The sequence below is a fragment of the Erpetoichthys calabaricus genome, chromosome 10, assembly GCF_900747795.2.
Source record: "Erpetoichthys calabaricus chromosome 10, fErpCal1.3, whole genome shotgun sequence".
Taxonomy (NCBI): domain Eukaryota; kingdom Metazoa; phylum Chordata; class Cladistia; order Polypteriformes; family Polypteridae; genus Erpetoichthys; species Erpetoichthys calabaricus.
The window spans coordinates 98,693,582-98,710,244 of NC_041403.2; the positions used below are offsets into that span (position 1 = coordinate 98,693,582).

At 39.3% G+C, this 16,663-nt stretch overlaps 2 protein-coding genes across 2 annotated transcripts in view; one reads left to right on the plus strand and one right to left on the minus strand.

The window, feature by feature from the left end:
• The window catches only part of xkr7b (XK, Kell blood group complex subunit-related family, member 7b), a 640,468-nt gene that overhangs the window by 523,323 nt on the left and 100,482 nt on the right, over positions 1-16,663 (plus strand). The gene's annotated exons all lie outside the window — the stretch shown is intronic.
• LOC114658415 (cadherin-4-like) overlaps positions 1-16,663 on the minus strand; it is a 2,147,065-nt gene that overhangs the window by 62,468 nt on the left and 2,067,934 nt on the right. The window lies entirely within an intron of this gene.

Genomic DNA, 16,663 nt, shown 5'->3' on the forward strand with positions numbered 1-16,663 from the left:
TATTCTGTCTTCTTCCTGTTTAACTTCATTCCTCTGTCTTCCAAAGTTCTTCTCTATTCTTCCAACTTCCTCTCCGTTTCTTTTTGTTCTAGTGCTACACAACACAATGTCATTAGCAAAAAGTATGCATCGGGGGATTGGTCTTTTATTTCATGACTCAATACACCCATAACCAGATCAAAGAGGTAAGGACTTAAAGAAGATCCCTGGTATAGACCTAATCTAACTGGGATTTTGTATGTTACCCCAACACTGCTTTTAACCTGTGTCCACATCCCTCATACATATTCTGGACAATCTTTATATACTTCTCTGGTACTCCTTTCTCTTTCATCTCTTGATGTGTCACTCTATGATAAGCTTTCTACAAATCAATAAACACCATATGCAAACCTTTCTGTTTTTTTCTAGCAGCTATCTCAGTGTAAAAACTGTGTCAACTGTTCCTCTCCCTGGCATAAAACCAAACTATTCCTGCCCTGTGGCGGTCTCTTTCCTAAGCCTTCTCTCTATAACCCCTTTCCAATTTTACATTGTGTGTGACATCAGCTTTATCCCTGTACAGTTTTCTCAATCCTGAATATCACCCTTCTCCTTATAAATGGGTACAATCATATTGTTCCTCCACTCCTCTGGTAATTTCTCCTGTTTATAGATCTTCTCCATTAGATCGCACAACACATCTACTCCCTCTTCTCCTAAACTCTTCCACCCTTCTGCTGGTATTTCATCTGGTCAGTCCTGTTGCCTTTCCATTTTTCATTCTTTTTAGTGCCTCCTTTTCTTCCTCCCTACTTACTGTTGTGACGGAAGTCCCTTCACCACATATACCAGGGGGACAAGGTTGGGATACCCAGTATCTCCCCCTGGATGCTAGATGGCAGCCTCCCTGGGTTGCAGTGGTGCCTCGGACTTCCCCAGGGCTTCATGAGAGTTGGAGTTCTGTGTAGCCCTATTGGGTTCCGCAGGCGCCACCAGGGGGTACTACAGCAGGAGCTGCTGGCCCCTTTTGGGCATTGGTCTCGCCACACCTGGATGTCAGTAATCAAGCACCTGGAGCACTTCTGGGTACCCAATAAAGGGAGCCAGCAACCATCACTCAGCGGCCAGAGTCGGGAGGAGGAGGACAAAGCTTGCGGAGGAGTGGTGGTGGAAGAAGAAGGAATGATTTTATGGTGATTGCTTAGTGTACTGTGTTTGGGACTGTGTTGTGGCTGGAGGGATTACCGGGAAGACGTGCCCTCCAGCTGAAGAAAAATAAAGTTTTATTTATTTTTATATGTGCCTCCATGTGAATCTCTGTCGGGTCGGGCACAATATAGCACCTTTCTTACGCTGCATTCTTGCTACTAGCCCTTCATTTGGTACTCCATCACCAAATACTTTCCATGTTTAAAGAAATTTTGAAAGATTTGGAGTATTTCCTTATTTACTACCTGAAATTGGTACTTTGGAATAATGATATCTTAGATGTGTCTTCAATGTTTCCTTCAATATGTCTTCAATGTATGTTCTTTCACATAGGTGAAATTGGTTCAGATAATTTTGTAAATTGTAAATTTATTTGGTTGTACCAAGCCTACTTTAAGTCTGTCATCGTATCAAGCAAAATTATACTGAATAGCTCTCAAACCAGCCTCTTAATTTTCTTACTTAGAATCTCTTGGAAATATATCTAGATTTCTTTTGTAAATTAATCAATTGTAGGCAATCCAATTAAATATATTTCAATTCCATACTATGACATAATAAAAAGTGCAAAGGTGTAAGTGGCTAAACCAAATTGGGTTGATATAGTAAGTCCCTTTGCCACCAAAAACGTTTAAAGTTTTTGTTTTATTTTGTCTCTGCTCCTAACAACATCTGTGCCTTATTAAATGGATGATTTGTCTTCAAATGCTTTAATGCTCATGTAATAAACTTGTAACCATTAACCTTACTATGCAAATAATGTGATGGCATTGCACATGCTATAAATTATTTACTAATGAACTTGCCCTTGTTTCTAGGTGGGTAATAAATTATATTTTTACAGCTATGCATGAAAAATCTTGGGGAAAGGTATGCACTTAAAAATGCTCATCTCAAAGTCTCGACTTCTGACTCCAACTGAAGTGTTATCGATCGCATACATTTTGACATTTCACACCAGTCCTGGTAGCCCTCTATCCATGGGTTATTTGGGACAAGGCTAACATTGCGCCCTGCCAGAGAGAGAACTGTGATTGAACTCCACATCCTTTTGCTTCTAAAGATCTGTTTAACATTTTCTTTCACCGCACCTTCCTTCCAGTGCCCCAGTGCTACCTGCTAGGCTCTCACTTTGCTTATAAACATTGTGGTTGTCTGAGGGGATGACAGGCCCAAACAAGAATTAATTCTGGGATGTCAAACTGGCCATCCCAGTTTCCTTAACAGTATGAACAAAAAACAACGCTTGATGGTATAAAAAGGAGAATAAAACTATGGTCACCAGAATAATATGGCTGGTATAATAGAAGCTATTTCATCTGCCATCAAAAGTCTGAGGAACTCCTTTGCTCTGGCCACTCGGGAAAGAAATGATGCCTTCTTCCGGGCGGTCATGTTTCTATGGCCCATGGACCGCCTCATTGGGTCGGTTTCTTTGTACCGTGGAGGAAGAAAAAGACAAGATAGTTAGTGGCAGTGCCCTTTCTTGGCCCAGGGTGGTGCCCTATACCTGGGAAAAACTTGGAGGGTGACCCTTGGACGTGTATGACTGACAACATGCACATTGAATATTTCTCATAAATGGAACAAAACTCAGTGTGATTGCAAGTTAACTGTCAGGTAGATTTCCAGGGACAGTCCAAATGATAAAAATGATTGCAGGGAAAATAAATCTTCCCATTATTTATGCTTAACAAACATTGCACCCAGATAAGCCTGCTTGATTTTCTAATTAAAGAGAATCACATCATGCTTTAAATAATAACAAATACCTTAAAGTGCAGCTGAAATGTTAATTAAATACGTACTGTGCAATTAACTCTACAGATATTTCACTAAAACATACCTTGTTATTGGGATAGGACTGTAAATGAAAATGTACAGATAAAGTGCATATTGTGCAATGTGATCAGCTAATTAAAATATCACATTAGGTATCTTGGAACAGATTCCTTGATTAAGGTACACCTACTGTATAACTTCATTCTTTAACACCATGTTAAATAGGTCTCTCCTCCATCAAATCTCTTCCCCATCAAAGCTAATTGCAAAATCAGTAGAATATATTAATTGAAGTAGACAGTCCCACTCCCTAATATTTTCTGCCATCACTTCAAAAGAAAAGTGCGAGTGTCTTCCTCAGTATGAGCTTCTGCTCTGATCACTGCTAATAGTCTTTTCTAAAGTTGGCAGAAGTCTTCATAGAAGCCTAAGCAGTCAATAAGTGTCACTTCAAGTATTTGGGTGGTTATCATTTTGTCTTTAAGACAGGTTCTGCATGTGTAACTGTCAAGGTGTGCATTTTCTTTGTTTCAGGGTGGCCAGTCATAAAGCAAGTTGCATAGTCAGCTGGTGCCTCTAAATAATTTTCTTTCAAATGAATGTAAGTCCAACTGGGAGGAGGCCCCGGGGAAGACCCAGGACACGCTGGAGGGACTGTGTCTCCCGGCTGGCCTGGGAACGCCTCGGGATTCTCCCGGAAGAGCTAAAAGAAGTGGCCAGGGAGAGGGAAGTCTGGGTATCTCTGCTCAAGCTGCTGCCCCCGCGACCCGACCTCGGATAAGCGGAAAAGGATGGATGGATGGATGGATGGATGGATGGATGGATGGATGGATGGATGGATGTAAGTTCATGAGTGGACAATGTGACATGTTGCACTTAGAATTGTTCCCTGCTTTGCACTTTTCATACTGAGTCCTCAAAGCTTTAAACGGAAAAGTTCATTTTCTGGTTTTTTTATTATTTTGTATATGTTGTGGTCACCAAGAGGTGCCCCAGAAACCTGAATACCAGACACAACTCAAGCAAACACTATTTTAAGTAAAATAAAAGCAGACTCCCTGCAAGCCTGTTCAGGACTAAGCGGGTTAGAAAATGACTGACTGATTAAAAGGTTGTTTAATCTACTATAATTTCCTTATAGTGTTAAATCAGTCCTGTACAATAATAATGGACAATTGGTCACCTTCCATCTCCTCCCACCACTCATCCATGAGTGTCCACATCCTCCAAACTCCCCGCTGCAGATGAGGTGGCATCTTTTATGCTGGACCTGGGGGTATTTCCAGAGTTAAAACATTGCACATCGGAAGCACTTCCAGGACAGGTGAAAGTCCCCCAAAGTAAGGACAGTGTTCCCCTGCAGCTCCCCCTGGAGGCACCCAAGTGTACTAACAGGACTACTTCTCAGGACTGCAGCTCCCACTATGCCTGCGGGGTTACAAATGGGAGTTTCACGAGGTGGATGCTGCCACCCTGCATATAGGGGAATACATGGCCCCAGAAAGAAGTCTCCGTCTGTCCTCCCATTATGTCCTTCCATCCTGCCAAGAAATCATCCTCCATTGTGGTTGGGTTGCCTGTCTTTCCTTTCTGGCACTTATGATATTCAGATCTGAATTTATTCATTGTATCGGCTTTCAAATCAACTTGTTCACGTCTATGGAAGTGTCAAAAAGTTAGAAACTGTGTGTAGTTCATGTTTGTTAAGTAAGAAAGCAAAGGAGCATATGCAAAAGAAGTGGAATGCTGATGGAATGGCTCACCTTGCTGCTGGCATAGACAGCACTGGTAAAGTTAGGACAAGGGAGGATGAACAGTAGGATGATGGCCCACCATTGATTTTTTTACATATTGAAAATGAGCATTTCTTTTGTTATGATTTAATTTTTATCTTTTGTATGCAAATTTTCCCTTCTGCAGCAGTGTAGTAGTGCACTCTGCAGTGCAGCTTAGAGAGGAAAGTGCATTTTGTTAGAATAGCAATGCCACCACAGATGTGCCAGGCAGCATGCTGAGGTTTCATCCTCTTTTGTACAGGGTACAGTATAATGATACATTGCCAAGTAGCATTCCCACTTCCAAGAAAAACCATCATGTGGGATAACCCACCACATCCTCTTCCATGTGAATTGGTACTACAGTTTTGGGACTTTATAAGTAACTGTAGACAGAAATGAGAATGTATTTTTTTCAGCCTTCTGCACATATTGAAAACGACTTCTTATCTATAAAGTAAATCACCCAAGGAGACATGGCAGTCTGAAGCCTATGCAGTACATGCCATGGTGGAAAGCAACAAAAACTATCCATCCATGTTCCAACCCGCTGAATCCGAACACAGGGTCACGGGGGTCTGCTGGAGCCAAACCCAGCCAACACAGGGCACAAGGCAGGAAACAATCCTGGGCAGGGTGCCAACCCACCGCAGGACACACACAAACACACCCACACACCAAGCACACACTAGGGCCAATTTAGAATCGCCAATCCACCTAACCGGCATGTCTTTGGACTGTGGGAGGAAACCGGAGCGCCCGGAGGAAACCCACGCAGACACGGGGAGAACATGCAAACTCCACGCATGGAGGACCCGGGAAGCGAACCCGGGTCCCCAGGTCTCCCAACTGCGAGGCAGCAGCGCTACCCACTGCGCCACCGTGCCGCCCGCAACAAAAACTAAAGTTTATCAAATAACATAAGGATGTCAGGAATTACTTTATACTCAATTCATGCCTTTAGTTTTACTCCATTTTTACTTTTTTCCCCCCATGACCTGTTTTGAATATTGTAGAATTAATTTCTTATGCAATATTTTGTGGGAGAAATTGCTGAACACATGTGACATGTGACGTCACCAACGTGATGGTCTAAACATTGACTGAATTTCCTGATATCTACATTTGGATTAAAAAAATATATATATACTAGTCATTTAGCCTGTTACAATAACGGGCGCTAGAACAGTAGTGCATAAACATTAGTAGGAACAGTCTATATTAAATGGCAAGGGACTTTGACCTCATTCGTTTTGTTGATCGTATTTTTCTTTCTTTCAGCCTTGCTTTTCTTGATGTTTACTTGCTGAGCTGACCGTTCTTCGTGGGCTGCCGTTGTGTATTGTGTGTCTTTAATTTTCTGTGACAGTAATACTGTCTTGTACGTCCGCTGGCTTGTACGTCTGTAATATACCTTTAATTTTCTCTGGCGGTAATACAGGTGTGCGCGTTGGTAATATGCCTTTAATCTCCTCTGACAGTAATACTGGCTTGTATGTGGCTGTAATATGTGTCACTGTATTGTGTACCTTTAATTTCCTCTCGCAGTAATACTGGTTTGTATTTCCGTAAAACACCTGCAACTTTCTCTGACAGTAATATCGCGCATTGCACCGTGCCCCGCGCATGCGCACTTCACCAGAAGACACACACACATGGACACCTGGACACACACAGGGATTTTATTAAAGAGGATTCTTGTTTGGTGTGTGCATCATGTTGGATTTTCCGGTCTAATAGACCTCTAACTTTGTTTTCTAACTTTGATTGTCTAGTTGCAGCTCTTGGTTTTGGTGAAAGAATGGATGGACTTTAGATTACAGAATATAGGCTTGAATTGTGTATGCTTCTAGTGGCACTGCTTTTCTCTGTCTGTTTTCCCACACATATACGTAACAAAGGACTGTAGTAGCATTTTGCTGTTTAGCTGTTTGCTTAATGTGCTCTTCACTCAACAGAGTTCTGTTATTTAAGATATGATGAGTTACAAGATTGCAAGTTTCTGTAATTTTTTACAAAGGTGGCAAACATGAAATCAGTGTATAAGATGTAAGAACTTTCAAATATGATTTTTTTTTCTTTAATATCACTTTTAAAATGGCCATCTTGGAGGAATAGTAGATGTTGCCATTCAGTTAAGATGTATTAACTTTAATGTAAGTTGGGCAACTGCTGCTAATGAGTTCAATTATCTAAATGTTACTGTTTTGGCCCAAAAGCTGAAAAAGGGCTAAATACCTAAACAATTAAAAAAGGATAAGGTCAAAATACTTGGAAAAAAAGAAAGCCTAAATAGGCAAAGCCTGTAACCAGGCAGCTTATGCATACTAACCTCTGTGCCATATTGCTTGCACTGTCTCAGTATATGTTCATTTTTGTTGAATATATAACAATTTAACTACAAAAAAACTTAGCTTGCTACCATATGATTGACAAAATGGATCAGATTCATCTATGTGATGGTAGGATATTAAATGTTAAGTCATATATGTTCCTTATGGAATGATAATGTCGAAAATGTTTAATCAGTGTGTTATGAGTTCAATTAAATAATATACTGTATAATATTTGCAAAGACGGGCTATGGATATATTTTTGTTAATTATTGTTTTGTGTTGTTCTACAGTATACTGTTTGCTCAGTGCTCTAAACACAGTATGTGTATCGTTTTCCCCTCACTACCAGGCCTGAGTATATGTGTCTCATATGATGTCAGCTCCTTTTGAGCCGCCTTGCAGTGGCACATTCCTAATATAAAATAGCAGTAAGAAATGTGTCTGCTAGAGCCCCGTGCTAACTTGGCATAAACAACCACGTATAGCCTGCCTATTTACGCTTTTGGTAGCATAGTTGGTAAGTGATATACAGTATGTGAGAATTTACCACGATGTATTTCTACTTGTAGTTTCATATCAGTTACTGATATATTTACATGTTGAAGTTCAATTGCCACTCAGATGTGTTTGCGACTGCAGCTTATGATGGTTTACTTGTACCAGTTCACATGCTATTGAGTTATGTACTGAATATTATTTGTTTCTTTACTTTGTAGTCTCACATCTGCTCTTTATTAATAAAACTGGAGGATTGTACACCCCGTGTTAAGCCAATCTCCTAGCTTGTAATTTCATAAAGGAGGAGTTCAGCTGTCTGAATATCTTTTACCTCTCAATAGAGAGATCAGATCATATACTGCATGAGTTCAAAACCAGGTGAAAATGACACAAAAAAGTTATAAATCCAGACTGCTTAAATGTCTGCCAAATGTCATTGGGTATTAGAATACATTTAAAAAATAGTCATATGCAACTTTTAATTATTTTAATAGCTTGTAAAAGTTTTCTTCAATTGACTGTCAAAGTCTCAGTATTTTAAAAAATTGGTATCAACTTTGTAAAGCTCTTAGTTTAAATATAATATTGAAATTTGACAAACCATCTCTGTTGCCAATTTTTCCGCCTTTTTCTCTGTTACTCATATTCTTAGGCAATTTTGCTCAGTGGTGTTCATTCTTTGATCTACAAGCAATTTTAATTTTAATAATTGTTGTCAGAATGGGCGACAATAAGGCATTGCGCCATTGATTCTTTTAACGCCAGTTTAGAAGTCAGCTTCTCCTTTTCTTTGTACTCCTCAGCTGTAGATGGCTTCCTTCCAGTGCTTCTAATCTCCCTCATTAGGTCACTAATGTGCCTCATCTCTTCCTGCTCATTCTACTGGTTTCAATTATCTCACTCAGCCTGCGTTAACTATAGATCTGACAGTCCTTATAAGTATTAATTGTCTCTCTACTTTCTCTGGCTTCAGTTTTTCCTTCTGTCTTGATCACAAACTGCACTGTAACAGAAATAAGTGATAGGCACTTGGGTGTTCACCGGTTTAGTTACACTGGGAGTTGTACGTGTGTCACAGATACAAGAGAAACTGGTCATTATGTGTTATTTCAAAGATACCTTGTTTGGAGGTTGTGGTCCAGCCAACTGTAATTTCCACTGGCACATGAATGAATGTATCAAAAACATCCTTGACTGAATATGTGTGATTATCAGCGGTGAGTCACAGTGGTGTCTTGTAGTGACAACAATTATGAAGTTACTGTCACTGCTATGATTCCATTCACAATATATAATTTCACTATGCGGTGTGTTTCTGAGGCAATGAAATGATGAAATATGTTAAAAAGGCATAACAAGAGGCTTAGTAGTGTCATAATGCAGGCAGTGGAGTATCTATTTTAACAGGTGTTTCTTAACTTAAAAGATGCTACATTAATGTAAACAGTGACACACAAGTTGACAGTGTCTTCAGATTTTGAGGATTTGTTCTGTTCTGTGTATTGTATTGTATTGACCCCCTTCTTTTTGACACCCACTGCATGCCCAATCTACCTGGAAAGGGGTCTCTCTTTGAACTGCCATTCCCAAGCTTTCTTCCATTTTTTTCCTACAAGGGTTTTTTTGGGAGTTTTTCCCTTGTCTTCTTAGAGAGCAAGGCTGGGGGGCTGTCAAGAGGCAGGGCCTGTTACTGTAAAGCCCATTGCGGCACTTCTTGTGTGATTTTGGGCTATACAAAAATACATTGTATTGTATTGTAATTGTATCTTGAGAAAATATGATGCTTATGTTATTATTTTGAAGATGCCTATATTTTAATATATTTATTTTTTCTCAAGGACAAAAGAAAATTACCTGTATGTGCTTTTCCGATCAGGATATGTTTGCTATCAGTTAGAGCTGTTTGAAACAGAAAACTGTTAAACTTCACTAAGCATCAGGAATATACTTTGGGAAATCTTTACATTAACAATTTCAAAGTCTAACATTTGGACTTCAGGAAATGTAGATGCAACAAAGAACTTTTCATTAGCTCCATTCATGGTAAGACACTTTCCAGGGTACTTTATATTTACAGATGTACAACTGTTTATTTTTTTATTAACCAGTTAGAGCAGAGGCAGTTTAACCAATTTGCTCAGGATCCACAGTGAAATGGTGCGAAAAAGCAGATTGAACCAGCACTTTTAAGGTTCAGAGTCCAATACCATCCCCATTATAACACATTGCCTGTCAGATTCTTCAGAAATTTGTCGTGTGTATCCTGTAAAACCACTGTAAGTCTGCCTCCTCTGTCTGTGCATTGAAAATGTTAGAGCTGCAGAAAACAGCCATGACTAAAGGAATGGTATCTGTGTCTGTAAACCAAGTTGCAGGGTGAATGCAAATATCCAACTTTGCACATGAAGTAATATATACAAAAATTGCTTTAATTGAATACATTGAACAACCTTAATTGTTCTAATATTAAGTCATTAACTTTGTGTGTAGAAAATTATTGTATCTATATATATATAAGGCAAAGCCCTCACTGACTCATCACTAATTCTCCCACTTTCCATATAAGTGGGAATCTGAAATTTCGCATGTTCATTCTTTGCACTGTACTTACAAAAGTTAGGTATGTTTCATGTCCTATTGCAACAACACCCAAGGTGGGGAAATGGGTGTACCACCTAAACTGTATATATAGATAGTGAAAACACTTCCTCACTATTTCTGCAACTTCCGATATACGTAGGAAGCCCAAATTTTCCATGCTCATCCTTTACACTGAACTTACAAACGTTAAGTATGTTTCATTTCGCACCATGCCCCGTAACAAACTTTTGAAAATAACATATTCTTTTTGGCGGTTCTCACCATTATGCCGTAAGGAACGTTCGAAACTGACCTCTCCTTTTGGTGGTTTCATTCCTTATTTCTGTTAAGAGAAGATTTATTTCACAGCAGAGACGCACAAGGACCGCCCCGGGCCGCCTTCCTTTTTCCGCACGGCCTTTGCCCATGCACCTACCATGTGGTTGGCTCCCTGTCTATATACATTAACGACATCCCGCGCTCATGTGCCTCCTCACTCGCTTCCTTACTTTCCTCAGCTGTTCATCATGCTCACTGCTCCCTTCTTCTTTACTCCACCACTTCAAGGGTGGAAGGACTGCTCAGTCTTCTTTCACGCTACCTCTAAACCTCAACCATACTGATTCCCCCATGTGTAACATATCCAAGCAGAGCACCACGGCGCAAGTGCTGTGCGATTGTAAGCTCATTGTATGGGGTGAATGCACTATAGCACAAAGACCAGGTGTTGAGGCTTTAGACAGGACCCTACAAGACATCAGAAACACAACAAAAATGATGAGAGGCTTGACAGTCTTGCTGGCTGGAGACTTCCGACAAACCTTACCAGTTGTCCCAAGAGGAACATGCGCAGACGAAGTTAAAGCATGTCTGAAGTCTTCATACCTGTGGCTTAAGACCAACATTCTTACCTTAAGAATAATCATGAGGGTTTACTTGAACTGCGACAAAAAAGCCGGAGAGTTCGCTGCTGTCCTCATTAAAATAGGTGATGGCAATTTAATTGAACAGAACTGTAAAATCAATGTTCCTAACAATCTCTGTCTCCTGGTGAATACCGTACAAACCCTTATTGAAAATGTTTACCTCAACCTATGAAATCTGCATGAAAGGGATGTCTCATTGTTGAGGGAGAGAGCTATTTTAACACCATAAAATGACATGACTTCACATATACTGTAAACACCATTGTACTTCACCAACTAACTTCCAAAACAAAAACATATAAGTCTGTTGACTCTGTTGTAGAACTAGGGGACACTGTGCACTATCTGGTAGACTTTCTTCACACTCTTAATCCTCCGGGCATGCTTCCACATACTCTACTTTTGAAGGTTGCCACACCAGTTATGTTACTATGAAACTTACAACCACCAAAACTTTGTAACAGCACCAGGCTTCAGATCAGATCTCTGCACAAGAACCTCATTGAGGCAACTGTCTTCACTGGAACTGACTCTGGGGAGACTGTATTTATTCCTTGCATCCCTCTCATACTCTCTGACCTCCCATTCCAATTCAAACACCTCCAATTTTCAGTAAGGGCCAGACTCTAAAAAAGGTCAGCATTGACTTGACACAAGATTGCTTCTCACATGGCCAACTGTATGTTGCATGCTCAGGAGTAAGATCAGCAGACAGCTTGGTCATTTTACAACCCAAGGGTAGAACTGCAAACGTCGTTTACAAAGAGATCGTTAAATGTGCATTTCTCATACACAACATTTACAATCATAAATTAAACTCTTTACAATCATCAAATTCACTCTCAATATTAAAATAAACAATTACATTGACAATCATGTTACGTTATTTTTAAAATGTTTCCTTTTCTTTTTCATAACTTCTTTAACACACTACTTCTCCGCTGTGAAGCGCGGGTATTTTGCTAGTAAACACCTATATTGGAAGATCTGTCTTTAACAAAATGTCTAATCTTGGTCTCCATGTTTAGCCTAAAATGTATATTTGTAGATAATTTTTGAACCAAACATCAAAGGTAATTAAAAAGATTTCTTGTATATCCCTGTCATATAGATTATAGGTGTAAATTAGAGAAAAAAATCTATTTACCATTTTAACATCTATGGATTTATTTATTTGTTTCTGTGTTAGTTGTTTATTTGTTTCTTGGTGCAAAGGAAATTGTCTGCATCATAACATCAGCAAAACCAAGGAACTGATTATTGACTTTCGCTGCACCAAATTGCCTCTGTTGTCTGGTTGCTATTCAAGGAGTGGAAGTAGAGGTGATTCATTTCTATAAGTTAATGACAGTTTGGACACAGAGGAAAACAGTGGAACTGTATATGAAAGGGCAGAGCAAGCTCTTTTTCCTTAGGAGACTGTATTCCATTAATGTGAGAAGTGACATCCTTCACAACTTCTATAACTCTGTGATGGCCACACTGTGGTGTGCTGGGCTGGTAACATCACTCCAAGAGAGGCCAACCAAATCAATAAGCTAATTGAAAGAGCAAGCTCAGTTACTGGACACACTGTGGACCCCATGGAGGTAATAGCAAAGGAGAAAATAAAAACAAAACTGAGTGCGATTTTATTAGCAGTTGTAAGACAGTACCCTAGTACAGGCTGCATCAACTCTTGCTTAGTCAGGGATGAAGCTAATAAGTTCTGAGATTTTCTTTATTATTTAAATTTAATATGAATGTCACCCATCTGCAAATTCATGGTTGATGTCTTTTTTTCTTTTTTTTTTAAATATTTGCCTATGGGTTGAAGACGGTGGCACTGACCAGAAAGCAGGAGACAGAGCTGGAGGTAGCAGAGTTAAAGATACTAAGATTTGCACTGGGTGTGATGAGAATGGATGGGATTAGACATGAGTACATTAGAGGGTCAGCTCAAGTTGAACAGTTGGGAGACAAAGTCAGAGAGGCGAGATTGCGTTGGTTTGGACATGTGCAGAGGAGAGATGCTGAGTATATTGGGAGAAGGATGCTAAGGATAGAGCTGCCAGGCAAGAGGAAAAGAGGAAAAAGGCCTAAGAGAAGGTTTATGGATGTGGAGAGAGAGTACAGAAAGATATGGAAGATGATGATACGCTGTGGCAATCCCTAACGGGAGCAGCTGAAAGAAGAAGAAATATTTGGCTTAATTTACTCAGTCAGTCTGTACCGAAGGAGGCATTGTTTTTACTTCTCCTTCATTGCTAAGACTTATTTCAGCAGCAATAAATGTGCCCACAAGTGATTACTCTGTGTCTAAACTAGACTGTTTATAAAGTAAATACTCAATATCTAAAACACCATTACTTTTTATTTTTTGTTTTGTTTTTCTTTGGCACATCATATTTCTGTGTTCATCCAACTATCTATTAACTGATCTTTCCGAATCCATGTTGTGGGGATGAATATTCAGCCTACACCAACACCATACAAATGAAGGCTAGCCAATAAACCCAAAACAAACGTCTTTGGGATATGAAAAACTACAGCATCCAGATTATAAAACAACACTAAGTTAAGGAGAGGAATATTGAAAACTTCATAAAGACTATATGCATATAAACGGCTCAAAAAATTAAAGGAACACTTTGAAAACACATCAGATCTCAACAGGGAAAAAAAATCATGCTCGATATCTATACTGATATGGACTGGGTAATGTACTAGGAACAAAAGGATGCCGCATCGTTTCATGAAATGAAAATTATAAACCTACAGAGGGCTGAATTCAAAGACACCCGAAAATCAAAGTGAAAAAATAATGTGGCAGGCTAGTCCATTTTGTCAAAATTTCATTGCATCAACTCCAAATTGTACTCAGTAGTTTGTATGGCCCCCATGTGCTTGTATGCATGACTGACAATGTCGGGGCATGCTCCTAATGAGATGACAGATGGTGTCCTGTGGGATCTCCTCCCAGATCTGGACCATGGCATCACTGACCTCCTGGACAGTACTGCTTCTTATCTTCTATACTGGTAGGTGAGTGGCCCATGTTATAGATAACCCTCAGCCTGATGTATCAAGAAACCAATTTTCACCGTCAGCCAGCAGAATATCCACAATTTAACTCTTTTGTTACTCCTTACTCCTTGTTTGTTTAAGAGGTTTTAAAAGTGCACTCCAAAGGCTCAAAGATGTCATTTTATTTTCCTACTTCTTATTCGCAGAATGCACACATCTGATAACACTTCAAGTAAATGGCTCCAACAGCACCCTTGTTAATTACAGGGAACCTCTTTTGGTTGTTTGTACTGAATGGAGAAATGTGATCACTTATACAGATGTCAACCATCTCATCGGTTTCAGAGTGTTGAATGTGTTTGGTGTAAACCCAGGGAGATTTCAACTGGATATATTTAATCTGATTAATGAAATGGTGGAAAATGAAAGAATGAATGAACACTTCATAGAGTAATGTTTTCAGAGCCTAGAAAGATAGCAAGAGAGGTAGAGTGAGAGTGAAAGAGTACTAAACAGAAGCTGTACTTGTGTTTTGTCTGGTTTTGTTTCATTTGTTTTCTTGGAGGAAAACTTATTTGCTTTGGAGTTACTATTTAGTTACTAATGTTTGTTTAATTTTACAACAGTGATGGACAGCAGGGAAGAACAGACATCCTGGCCAGGATGAACTCTATACCCTTACCTGGCTGGCAGGCCAATATAGTGGATGTGCAGGGAGAGACAGCCTTCCAAGACTGTTTGCTCCCCCAGTACACTAGGTGTACCCATACGCACACCTGCAGGGCTTTCTGGGAGCCACCAGGAAGAGTTGCGGGGAATGGCTGTCCATACCTTTCAGGGCTTCCCCTTTCAGTGACCTGACATCAGAATCACTCCTGGGTCCTGCATTAAAGACAAAACCTCATTTCATTTGGTGATTTCGAGTTGGGAGGAGGTGGACAAGGCTTGCTAGGGAATTGTGGAAAGAGAGAAAAGGATTGGATTATATTATATACTGTGTTGTGTTGTGCTGTGCTATATCCAAACCGATTTAAAGAAGCCTGACAAATAAAATATCTTTATTTGAACTTGGGACTGTGGGGTCTGGGAACTCAGATGTGCTCACTAGTGGCGACACAACACATTATTATATATTATTAACGATGGTTCATATTTTATGTTACTTTGGAGGCACCATTCAGCTGCAATGTTGTATACTTGTTTTTCGTGGGCACCTCCAAGTTGTGTCTTTATTTTCATGGTTGCTGTTATTTTGGAACTTTAGACATGCGTGTTGATATGCATGTGCGCACTACAAGACAGGTGACATAATAACAATAAAACGTGACTCTGCATTAAACAGAGTCCAAACTTTGAGAAAGAAAACAGCAAGAGATATGTGCTCAAGTAAGCAAAACATTTAAGAACTAACTTTGGATTTGATTTAGACTTGTTCTTAGCTTGATTTTAGTGTAGCCTCTGAGTTTTGGTGAAGGATGCTGCGTGTTATGAAGTGACCTTGGCAAATGACCCCCTCCTTAAAAAGGAAATCCTCAGCTATTCATTCAAATCAGTCTGTTCAGGAGCACTTGCTACATTTTTCTTTGAACTACAACACTAACAAGCATGAGTTCATTGTTTATAATTGGTTTAATTAATCAACTCAATCAGAAACAAATTATTTTACCACTAATTATGACTAATGAACTTATTCTAGAAGCAAATCAACCGAAAATGGACTGACTTTTCTTGTTAATTTAGTGACATGGTGCCACTGTCTCCATAAATTATCATTATCTGCATGAAGTTAGCTTGTTCCCCCCATTAGTTTCCCCCTTTGTGTTCTGGCTTCCCTCCCACATGCCCAAATAACAATATAAGTTAGTGTGATTGGTGACTTTTAAATGGCCTCAGTGTGACTGAATATGAATGAGTGGGTGTGCCGTGTCGTGAATTATCATTCAGTCCAGGACTGTTTCTCCTCACTATGACCCCTAGACTACAGAGTTATTAGAAGGTCTGTAAAACATAAATGATATTTTAATATATTTAACAGGTATACACATTTTAATAAAAGTTTAAATGTGTAATTGAATATGAGACAGGTGAAATTCTGTTGGATTTTTAGTTGTCTTCTGGTGCACCTCTTCTGAATGCAGAACGATTTCCAACTGTCTAATAACAAATTGAGCATAACTAGATGGTGCCTGCAACTTAGAAAACAGGTTGAATATTACAGAGCTGCAGCTGTATGACATTTGGCCATGCATTTGTTCTAACTTTACTAAAACGGCTTCGCAAATTCTTGAGTAAAAACAAAGTAATGTGTAAAATAAAGTAGTTGTTTTGGGAGTTACAGTGCTATAGGTTTGTTATTTTTTCCATATCCTGATGAATTAATGTAAGCAAAATACACTTGACTGCTGTTTATGTAAAGTAACGTTTTTTTATATCTTTTAACATTTTAATTAGATAGATAGATAGATAGATAGATAGATAGATAGATAGATAGATAGATAGATAGATAGATAGATAGATAGATAGATAGATAGATAGATAGATAGATAGATAGATAGATAGATAGATAGAT